This window comes from Pongo pygmaeus, chromosome 16, assembly GCF_028885625.2.
Source record: "Pongo pygmaeus isolate AG05252 chromosome 16, NHGRI_mPonPyg2-v2.0_pri, whole genome shotgun sequence".
Taxonomy (NCBI): Eukaryota; Metazoa; Chordata; class Mammalia; order Primates; family Hominidae; genus Pongo; species Pongo pygmaeus.
Window position 1 is genome coordinate 95,593,877 of NC_072389.2, and position 11,488 is coordinate 95,605,364.

At 42.7% G+C, this 11,488-nt stretch overlaps 1 pseudogene; it reads left to right on the plus strand.

Annotated features, from left to right (window-relative positions):
- Positions 1 to 5,322: 5,322 nt before the first annotated feature.
- On the plus strand, positions 5,323 to 10,255 carry LOC129013897 (protein ILRUN-like; annotated as a pseudogene).
- The last annotated feature ends 1,233 nt before the right edge of the window (positions 10,256 to 11,488 follow it).

Genomic DNA, 11,488 nt, shown 5'->3' on the forward strand with positions numbered 1-11,488 from the left:
AATAGTTTTCTATATACCACCAGCAGCCACCAATAAAATGTAGTAGAAAGAAAAGATACCACTGGGTGAGGTGGCTCACGCCTGTAATCCCAGCACTTTGGGAGGCCGAGGCGGGACGATCACTTGAGATCAGGAGTTTGAGATCAGGAGTTTGAGACCAGCCTGGCCAACATGGTGAAATCCCATCTCTACTAAAAATACCAACATTAGGCCAGGCGCAGTGGCTCACGCCTGTAATCCCAACACTTTGGGAGCCCGAGGCAGGCGGATCACCTGACGTCAGGAGTTCAAGACCAGCCTGACCAATATGGTGAAATCCCGTCTCTGCTAAAAATACAAAAATTAGCCAGCCTGTGGTGGCGCATGCCTATAATACCAGCTACTCAGGAGGCTGAGGCAGGAGAATCACTTGAACACAGGAGTTAGAGGTTGCAGTGAGCCGAGATCATGCCATTGCACTCCAGCCCGGGCCACAGAGGAAGACCCTGTCTCAAATAAATAAATAAATAAATAAATAAAACAAAAATTAGCCAGGCATGGTGGCACACGCCTGTCATCCCAACTACTTGGGTGGCTGAGGCAGGAAAATTGCTTGAATCCAGGAAGTGGAGGTTGCAGTGAGCCAAGATCATGCCACTGCACTCTAGCCTGGGAGACAGAGTGAGACTGCATCTCAAAAAAAAAAAAAAAGAAAAAAAGAAAAGATATCAAAACTAATAATGTGAGTTTGTCAATACCATTGGATACAAGATCAAGATACAAAAATTACTTACTAATTGGAAATAATGAATTTAAAACTATAGTGGAAGAAACTTAACACCCAATCATATCAAACATTGTTTAACAGCCTTCCCCTTTCAGAAAAATTCAGTGCTGACACTTGGACTGGCAGAGCAGGGAGCTCGTGGAGGGGCAGCTTGGCTTGGGGAATCAGAGCCCAAGTGGGCCGAGAGTCCAAAAGAGTGAGGCAGTGTATATGGAAAGTGAGAGCATGAGCAGGGTGAGTAGTTGTACCCACTGGGGACAGCTTGGTGGGGGGCATTGGAGTCTAAACAGGGTGAAGGGACTGCCAAGTACAACCTGGCATGAGGTGAGGGGAGAGGAGAGTTTCATGTGGGGAAGGTGATCCTTCTGCTGGGAGGACAGAGGAAGGCATCCACATGGGGGCGGGGAGGGAGGCGGCAGCAGTCAGAGGCTGGTTACATATAAGGCAATTGATCAAATCATGTAATATGTCAAAGACAACAGAGCCGAGTTTCTCATTGTCAGAGAAGGCAGTTACAAATATGGAAAGGGGAAAGCTACAGTGTACATTGTGGGGTTGGATTGGAACTGGAGGTGTTATGTGAATCATGGTTTTCAATACAGACATAAAAATGAATATAGATATGCACATATAGATATACACTTTATTCCCTAGCTTTACCCACTGAGAGGCCCTGAGAGAAGCAGGCCCTTAAAGCTACGTACATGTGTCGTTTTCAGATATGGAAGGCAGGCAAAGAACCACTATCAGAGAGCTATAAGCCTAACTATCCCGAGGTTCATGAGAGCCAGGGATGTTTGAGTTCTAGCCATCCAGAGTAGACAGACCTCTTTAAACATCCTGGCATTCTTTGAAAAGTCATTTAAAAACACACATTACCAAAGGGATTGAGAAGAAATAGGCAATCTGAATATTGGTGTACCTGTTAAAGAAATTGAATTTGTGATTTAAAAACAAAAAACAGGCCGGATGCAGTGGCTCACACCTGTAATCCCAGCACTTTGGGAGGGTGAGGTGGGAGGATCGCTTGAGCTCGAGAGTTCGAGACCAGCCTGGGCAACATGGTGAAACCCAATCTCTACAAAAATTAGCCGGGCGTCGTGGTGTGCCCCTGTAGTCCCAGCTACTCAGGAGGTTGAGGTGAAAGGATGCCTTGAGCCCAGGAGGCAGAGGTTATAGTGAGCAGAGTTTGTACCACTGCACTCCTGCCTAGGAAATAGAGCCAGACCTGGTCTCAAAAAAAAAAAAAAAAAAAAGAAAAACCCAAAACCAAAAACAACTTATCAAACACACACACACACATACACACGCCCAAGCAAGCATGCACACACACACACGGAGACTAACTATTCTTAGAGGGAAATTCATAGATGTGCAAATATCAGCATTAGAAAAGAAGAAATTTTTAAAATTAACTTTCCACCTTAAGTAACTAGAAAAAGAAGGGCAAATTCAACTCAAAGAAAGTAGAGGGGAGGAAATAAGATAAGAGAGGAAATCAATAAAGTAAGAAACAAACAAACATCAGAGAAAAATCAATGATGCCAAAAGCTGGTTCTCTGAAAAGATCAATAAAATTGATAAACCTCTAGATATACTGATCAAGAAAAAAGAAAGACACAAATTACTGATACGTGTTGATTTCAGTTTGTTTTACTCTTATGTTAAACATTCACATAATTCTAGAGTTAAATGTACAAAACAAGGTATACTCCAGGAAGTATAGCTTCTACCCCATTCCGTCCTGTCTCCTTCCTCTCCTATAGGTAATCATTTTATTTATTATTTGTGGTTTCCAAATTCTTCCATTTTTTAGCATAAGAAAAAAATGTATAGTGAATATATTTGCAGTTTTGTTTTAAGGAACATTGTGTCTCAGGGTTCTCAGGGACTGGTTTAAGATTCTTGTGAATATAGTGATTATATTCAAATATAATCAATATATTCAAACAAAACGTTTTAGTGTGCTCAAAACCACATGCAAGAGTATGCTCAATACATCAATTAAACTGGTTATATTTAATAAATATCTGCAGAGAATATCTAAGGGGTTCTGACCCTGCCGAAGGAGGATTCCATCTTTTTGTTGACTGAGCTAAAAAGCATCTGACCATCCAAATTAGGCTCCTGTGAAAGATGTGTTCTGTTTATTTATCGAAATCCTACTTTGTATTCCAAAGGTCCTGCTGATGCAGATCCCCTTTATAATGTGGCCAGTGAAGTTTGTGGCCCTGATACCATCAAAGGACAAATGCATCCCGACTGGGGGATGGAAATCTTTCAAAAGTCTTTTGCTGACAGCATCTAATTGTGTTATCCTTTTGCTTTCATAAAGTCCTTTTATAAAGCCTTAACTGAAACTGTTGATTAAAACTATAGTTACTTGTTTGTTTTATCCTGGAATAAAACATAATATCATCCCTGATAATACAACCGGTGAGTTCATAATGAAATGTAATATTATAGCTGTCCTGGGTAGCCTTCTAATGCATATCTCTACTTGGTGCTAGGTATTTGTAATAATTCCTGATTCTACTGTGGAAACACTTGTGTAGCTTGATCCAAGTGCTTGAGTTTATTTTCAGTTTGAAGGTAATAGAGTTCCAATAACCTACAATTTATACTTGGAAGAGGTTTTTGGCTACTAGTCCTTACTTGGCAGACAAGTTTAGTTGCAAACGTGAAAAAAAATCTCCTTTACCTATCTCCTTTATGACACGGTGGAAAACATGGGCTATACTGTACAAGAATCATGGATGAGTTTGGATCAGCCTGTCTCTGGTTCAATGCTGGTTAAATGTGCAAGATTCAAACATAAGAATTCTTGTTAGGCTGTGTATTAGTCTGTTCTCACACTGCTGATAAGGACATACCTGGGATTGGGCAATTTATAAAAGAAAGATGTTTAACGGACTTACAGTTCCATGTGGCTGGGGAAGTCTCACAATTATGGCGGAAGGCAAGGAAGTGCAAGTCACGTCTTACGTGGATGGCAGCAGGCAAAGAGAGAGTTTGTGCAGGGAAACTCCCATTTTTAAAACCATCAGATCTCATGAGACCTGTTCACTCTCACGAGAACAACACGGGAAAGACCTGCCCCCATGATTCAATTACCTCCCACCAGATTACTCCCACAATACATAGGAATTGTGGGAGTTACAATTCAAGATGTGATGTGGGTGGGGACACAGCCAAACCATATCAGGCTGGGTGCAGTGGCTCATGCCTGTAATCCCAGCTACTCGGGAGGCAGAGGCAGCAGAATCGCTTGAACCCGGGAGGCGGAGGTTGTAGTGAGCTGAGATTGTGCCACTGCACTCCAGCCTGGGTGACAGAGTGAGACTCCGTCTCAGTTAAAAACAGAATAAACTTTACATTCATCTTTCCCCCACTTCTGAACTATCAGAGCTTTCCTGTTCATTGTTTGTTTGTTGTTTCTTTTTAGTCCTGCTCCACCTATTCCTGTACACCTCTTCTATGTATACACAATCACACATATGTAACATGGGATGTGAAACTTTGTAAATGAATGTGGTTTATGACATAAATTTAAAAATAAAGGGTTCCAAAAATTAGAGTTAGTTCTTTCTAGAGATATAAGACAAACACACATATACACACATATGTATAAGAGAGATTGTTATAGCAAAATATATTAAATTATTATCTTATTTAGATCTTTGAAAACCTTAATTTTAAAACACAATCACACTTTCACATGGCAAAATTATAAGATCCAAACCAATAACACATTAATTATTTTACTAGTAACTAATAACATTTTGAGCTCAAGAAAGAATCAGTGTATTTTACAATTAGACAAAAATAGAGTTAGAGTTCATGTAGGGATTGTGCAGTAGCCATAAATTCTTTTTCCTTTTCTTTTAGGCTCAAATATCTTGGAACTGATTTACAGTGTCTAGGTCTAGATCCTTTTCATTGTTAGCATCATTTAACACAATACTAGTTATTTTAAAAAGAAAAAATAAAAGTCTTAATATACCCTTAGGGAAACATAGGAGAAAATGCCTATTTGTAGATAGAGTTTTATATGAGTAAAACAGGTTGGAGTATATAAAAATATACACTTTTGAGATATGGACAAAATTTTCCCTTTGCTTTTTAGGTTTTATACCTACATATGGATGCATTTTTTAAAAAGTTTAACGTATACATTTAGTTTATCTATGAAACTATTTATTTTTTATCACAGATAATATTCTGTTGAACCTCAATTATTCACAAGTCTTTGGATAAACAGATAAATTTTTAAATTCAGTATTGTTTTTGTTCAAAATCCTCAAAGCATGTGATTGTAAAAAAATAAAATTAAGTAAATATTAAAATATAATACATTAATATTATGATCAATAGTCATTAGAGAAATGTTATTCTTTAAAATCTTACCCAGAAAGTTTAAGTAGAAAATTGTATAGACCTATAATTTTTAATATAAATTTATAATACAATATGAGTTTTACAGAGAGTGTAGAGCTTAAAAAAGCAGTCTTTTAAGGTAAAAGATGACAAGGGCTGGGATAAAACCACAGGAGAAAATGGTTAAAGTGGAAGTGGAGGAAGAAATCCTTGAAAGTAAAAAAGGCAAAGAACTAAGAAGCCAGCATGTTGAATGTTTTATCTACATGGGAAGTGAAATCACCAAGATTAACACTGGAGAAGTGGGAGGGAGAAGGAGAGAGATGGTACAACAGGAGGTGCTAAACATTTCAATGAATAAGGGTACTTTGAGGATGGTAGATGGTAATAAGGAGAGGAAATGAGAAGTTAGCCTGATCTATTCATTTATTTATTTATTTATTTATTTATTTATTTATTTATTTATTTTGAGACGGAATTTCGCTCTGTCACCCAGGCTGGTGTGCAGTGGCACGATCTCAGCTTACTGCAATCTCCGCCTCCTGGGTTCAAGCAATTCTGCTGCCTCAGCCTCCCGAGTAGCTGGGATTACAGGCGCGTGCCACCACGCCTGACTAATTTTGTATTTTTAGTAGAGATGGGGTTTCTCCACATTCGTCAGGCTGGTCTCAAACTCCCGACCTCAGGTGATCCACTCACCTTGGCCTCCCAAAGTGCTGGGATTACAGGTGTGAGCCACCACATCCGGCCTTTTTTTTTTTTTTTTTTTTTTTTGAGACAGAGTTTCCCTCTTGTCACTCAGGCTGGAGTGCAGTGGCACAATCTCTGCTCACTGCAACCTATGCCTCCTGGGTTCAAGGGATTCTCCTGCCTCAGCCTCCCGAGTAGCTGGGATTACAGGCGTCCACCACCACACCTGGCTAATTTTTGTATTTTTAGTAGAGACAGGGTTTCACCATGTTGGCCAGGCTGGTCTCAAACTCCTGACCTCAGGTGATCAGCCCACCTTGGCCTCCCAAAGTGCTGGGATTACAGGCATGAGCCACTGAGCCCGGCCTTGATCTTATGTGTTTCAGATGAGCAGGGGTGTGTGTGTGTGTGTGTGTGTGTGTGTGTGTGTGTGTGTGTGTGTGCTGGGTGGTGGGGGAGTGGAAGGAACCCTGTGTGGAGGGAAGTAGGGTGTCTAACCCAGTCCTCAGACCAGAGGTACAGGTAGGGACACAGGCAGGGATGTGCCCTTCACAGGGGGCCCCAGAGAGAGGGCCAGAAATCCAGTCCATGTTCCCCTCACTGCCCCTGTGCTTGGGAGTCAGCCAACCAGAAGAGACGCCTTTTCCTAATTTACCTCGAGGTGCTGTAGAGTGCAGTCAGTAGTCCTGGGTTCAAGGGCATGACAGAAAAGGCAGCAGCCATTTGACAGGACTGCCCCAGGAGCAGCGCTCACAGGGAGACTTGGGATTCTTTTAGAGCAAGAAGGTAAAGGTGAAGGGATTATCCAAAGCAAGGGTTAGAGATGCAGGGGAGGGTGCTAATGACAGACCCTGGGGTCCAGAGAATATGAAGAAAGGTTCTGGGGTCAAAATTACTGGGAGAAAATGTAGTCACTTACTATTACAACCTTGGGGGCAGGCAGGATCTCTTAAACAAGATTTTTTAAAAATGCTTAAGGGCATTTTTAAAAAAATCAATAGATTTAAGCATTGAAAACACTCTAGTTCAATAGAGTGCCCCGTAGACAAGGCAAGCAGACTAGTGACAGTCTGGGAGAAACTTGTGCAAAGCCAAGAAGAGAGTCATAGCTGGAACATTCAAGGACTGCTGCAAATAAGCAAGAGAAGAAAAGGAAACCCAACTTTTTTTTTTTTTTCGAGACAGAGTCTCGCTCTGTTGCCCAGGCTGAAGTGCAGTGGCGCAGTCTCAGCTCACTGCAACCTCCATCTCCTGGGTTCAGCAATTCTCCTGCCTCAACCTCTCAAGTAGCTAGGATTACAGGCGCCTGCCACCACGCCCAGCTAATTTTTTGTATTTTTAGTAGAGACAGGGTATCATCATGTTGGCCAGGCTGGTCTCAAACTCCTGACCTCAGATGATCCACCTGCCTCAGCCTCCCAAAGTGCTGGGATTACAGGTATGAGCCACTGCTCCTGGCCAGAAAACCCAATTTTTAAATGGGCAAAGGATTTCATAGACAACTCACTGAAGGGGAAACATACCTGGCTAGTGAGCATTTGAAGGGAGGTTTGATCTCACCAGTAATGAGAACAATGCAAATCAAAACAACAGATACCACTTCACTAAAATCAGAAGTCAGATGGTATCAAGTTCTGGCAAATATGGTGGAGAGCCCTCAGGTCCTGCTGGTGTAAGTGCAAAGTGGCACAGCCGTCTGGAGAGAAGGCTGACAGTACTTAGTGAAATGAAGAGCACATACTCCCCACAACATAACGATCCCTGTGATTGCTATGGATACACCTTCCCTCCCCACCTCCCAAAAAACTGTCTTTCCAAGGCTCATAAGGTTTACAGTAACAGTGTGTGTCCTAATGAGGAGCTAGAAAGAGGCCAGAGCTGTGGCTCATGCTTATAAGCCTAGCACTTTGGGAGGCCAAGACAGGAGGATCACTTGAGGCCAGGAGTTTGAGACCAGCCTGGGCAACATTGAGAGACCCCGACTCTGCGAAAATATATTTAAAAAAAATTAACTGAGTATGGTGGTGCACACCTGTAGTCCCAGCTTCTTGGGAGGCTGGGGTGAGAGGATCACTTGAGCCCAGGAGACTGCAGTGAGCCATGATCATGCCACTGCACTCCAGCCTGGTGACAGAGGGAGACCTTGTCTATAAAATAATATAAAATAAAATAGGCAAATCTGTAGAGCCAGAAAGTAGATTCATGTTTGCCTAGGCCTGGAAGTAATGGGTGGGTCGGGGGTGGGTGATGATTAAGGAGTGTGGGGTTTGTTTTGGGGGTGATGAAAACATTCTAAAATTGATCATGGTGATGATCACATAACAGTGAATATACCGGAAGCCACTGAGTTGTATACTTCAATGAGTGAATTTATGGCATGTGAATGACATCTTAATAAAGCTGTTTTAAAAATGAGTAAGAAAGCAAACCACAGAATAGGAGAAAATATTTGCAACACCTATAATCAAAACATAACTCATATTCAGAAAACATAAAGAACTTCAAGCCTGGGCCACATGGCAAGACCCCGTCTTTACAAAAAATACAAAAATTAGCCAGGCGTGGTGGTGTACATGTGGTACTTTGGAGGCTGAGGTGAGAGAATTGCTTGAACCCAAGAGGCCAAGGCTGGAGTGAGCCATGATCGCACCACTGCACTCCAGACTGGCTGGCAGAGAGAGACCCTATCTCAAAAAACAGTAATAAAAAATAAAAATAAAGAACTTTGTTTATTTATTTATTGAGACGGAGTCTCGCTCTGTCACCCGGGCTGGAGTGCAGTGGCACAGTCTTGGCTCACTGCAACCTCCGCCTCCCAGGTTCAAGCAATCCTCCTGCCTCAGCCTCCAGAGCAGCTGGGATTATAGGCGCCCACACCACACCTGGCTAATTTTCGTATTTTTAGTAGAGATGGGGTTTCACCATATTGGTCAGGCTGGTCTCGAACTCTCAGGTGATCCACCCGCCTCGGCCTCCCAAAGTAATGGGATTACAGGTGTGAGCCACTGTGCCGGGCCAAAAAATAAAGAACTTTAATGTTAGTAAGAAAAAATTAAGACAACCTCATAGAAAAAGAAAAAAAAAAATGGAAGTCTTGAATAAGTGCAATCATCCCTTGGTATCTGCCAGGGATTGGTTCCAGGACCCGTGGATACTAAAATCCATGGATGCTCAAGTCCCTTATATAAAATGATGTAGTATTTGCATATAACTTACACACATCCTCCCACATACATTAAGTTATCTCTAGATTACTTATAATACCTAGTACAATGTAAATGCTATGTAAATAGTTGTTATACTGTATTGTTTTTTATTTGTATTATTTTTTATTGTTGTATTGTCATTTTTATTGGGTTTTTTTTTCTGAATATTTTCGATCTGCAGTTGGTCGGATCTGTGGATTCAGAGCACCGACTGTATTGCAAAAAGAGAATCTCTAAATGGTCAATAAGCATGTGAAAAGTACTCAACATTGACAGTGGTGATGGAAATGTGTACTAAGCCGCATGTGTACTAAAAACCACAATGAGAAGCCAGAGGCTTCGTGGTGGTGCTGGGGAAGCAGAGAGTACGAGCGCGAGTGAGTGGCTGAGTGGGCCTGGACCCAGGGCTGGTGCAGAATTTTGGCTGCCTGGGCACCACCGACAAGGACGTGCTCATCTCTGAGTTCCTGTGGCTGCTTGGCTTCCAGCTCAACCCTGATGACAGCACCTTCTTCCTGGACACGACCAACTGGAACCTAACAGCAATTGGTGCCTATTGTGACTCTGATAGCCCAAACATCAGTGTGCCCTCTATGTCCTTTGTTGAAGATGTCACCAAAGGAGAAGCAGAGTCAATACCTCCTGATACTTAGTTTGTAAAATCATGGTAGATCCAGAATTCTGGGACAGAGGCCTGGCTTCCAGGGGTTCGTCTTAAGTATGTCGGGGGAGACCAATTTGGACGTGTGAATGTGGTGATAGTGAGAGCACTAGAAGCCCCTCAAAATTGCAGATGTCAGCGTCCAGATGTGCAGCTCCAGCAGAGCAGGAATGTATCAGGGACAGTGGTGAATGTGCACCGCTACAGGGCTCTGCTATGGAGCTGTTACCAGGAAGATTCTCAGTGTAAAGGTGGGTGGACTTTTAGGAGTAATGCAGCTGCCGTCATCTTTTGAAACGCAGCTCAATGCACCACTGCATCCCAAGGTAGAAGGAAACTTCAGTCAGTTTGCCTCTTCCCAAAAGAACCAATAATCAGATGAAAACAACTTAAAAGACCCTGGGGCATCCGGGTTCCACCCAATCAGCGAAAACACAAGGGCTCCTGCTCCTGACCCAACAGAACAAGATCAGAATAGACTCACAGAACTCTGTAAATCTGTCCCCCAGTGGTCACGCAAACAGCTTATCAGTAGTAAGCCTCCACAGGCCTTAGTCCTTCAGGCAGCCTTAAACAGGGGCCAAGCCAGGCAAGGTGGCTCATGTTTCTAATCCCAGCACTTTGGGAGGCCAAGGCGGGAGGATCACTTGAGTCCAGGGGTTCGAGACCAGCCTGGGCAACATCAGGAGACCCCATCTGTACGAAAAAAAAAAAAATTAAACAGGTGTCAGCAACAAGAAAAATTAACAAAAGACAGAAGACCTGGCTCTGGGGTCGGAGGGTAGGAAAGGGGTTCCTCTGGATTGCAGACCACATGGCCCAGAACCCCAGTTCTGAGCCCCCATCCCAAAAGAGGAAGAAGCAGAACAGACTTTTTTTTTTAGACAGAGTCTTAGTCTGTTGCCAGACTGGAGTGCAGTGACGTGATTCTCAGCTCACTGCAACCTCTGCCTCCCAGGTTCAAGTGATTCTCCTGCCTCAGCCTCCCAAGTAGCTGGGGACTACAGGCGTGTGCCACCACTTCCGGTTAATTTTGTTATTTTTAGTACAGACAGGGTTTCACCATGTTGGCCAGGATAGTCTCGATCTCTTGACCTTGTGATCCACCTGCCTTGGCCTCCCAAAGTGCTGGGATTACAGGTGTGAGCCACCATGCCCAGGCCAGACAGACTATTTTTCAATAAACTCATTACACATGTGTGAATGCTGGGTTGCAAGAACGGTATTGAGGCTACCAAGCAGAAATCCACGCAGCCACCTTGGATTTTGTTTATTAGGCATCAGGCTAACAAGTCATTAAGTCATTTGGGAAGGGGAAAAAAAAGTTTAAAATCCGGGGCGGGGGGGGGGGCATCTTTTTAAACAAAAAGTATTTTGCCTATGCATAAAAAATAAGATAAAACCACAATGAGACATTATCAGAATGACTAAAATTAAAATTCTTGACAATATCAAGAATTAACAACCAGAATTCTCTTACACAGCTGGTAGAAGGATATGATCATTTTAGAAAACTATTTTTGATATCTATGAAAACTGAACATAGGCAAACCTTATAACCTGGCTATTCCACTCCCGGGTACACAACCAATAGAAAGATTTACATATATACACCAAGAGATACAGACAAAGCCGGGTGTGGTGGCTCACACCTGTAATCCTAGCACTTCGGGAGGACAAGGTGGGACAATTGCTTAAGTCCAGGAGTTCAAGATCAGCCTGAGCAACATGGTGAGACCCCCATCTCTACAAAAAATATATATAAATTAGCCAGGTGTGGTGGCGCAC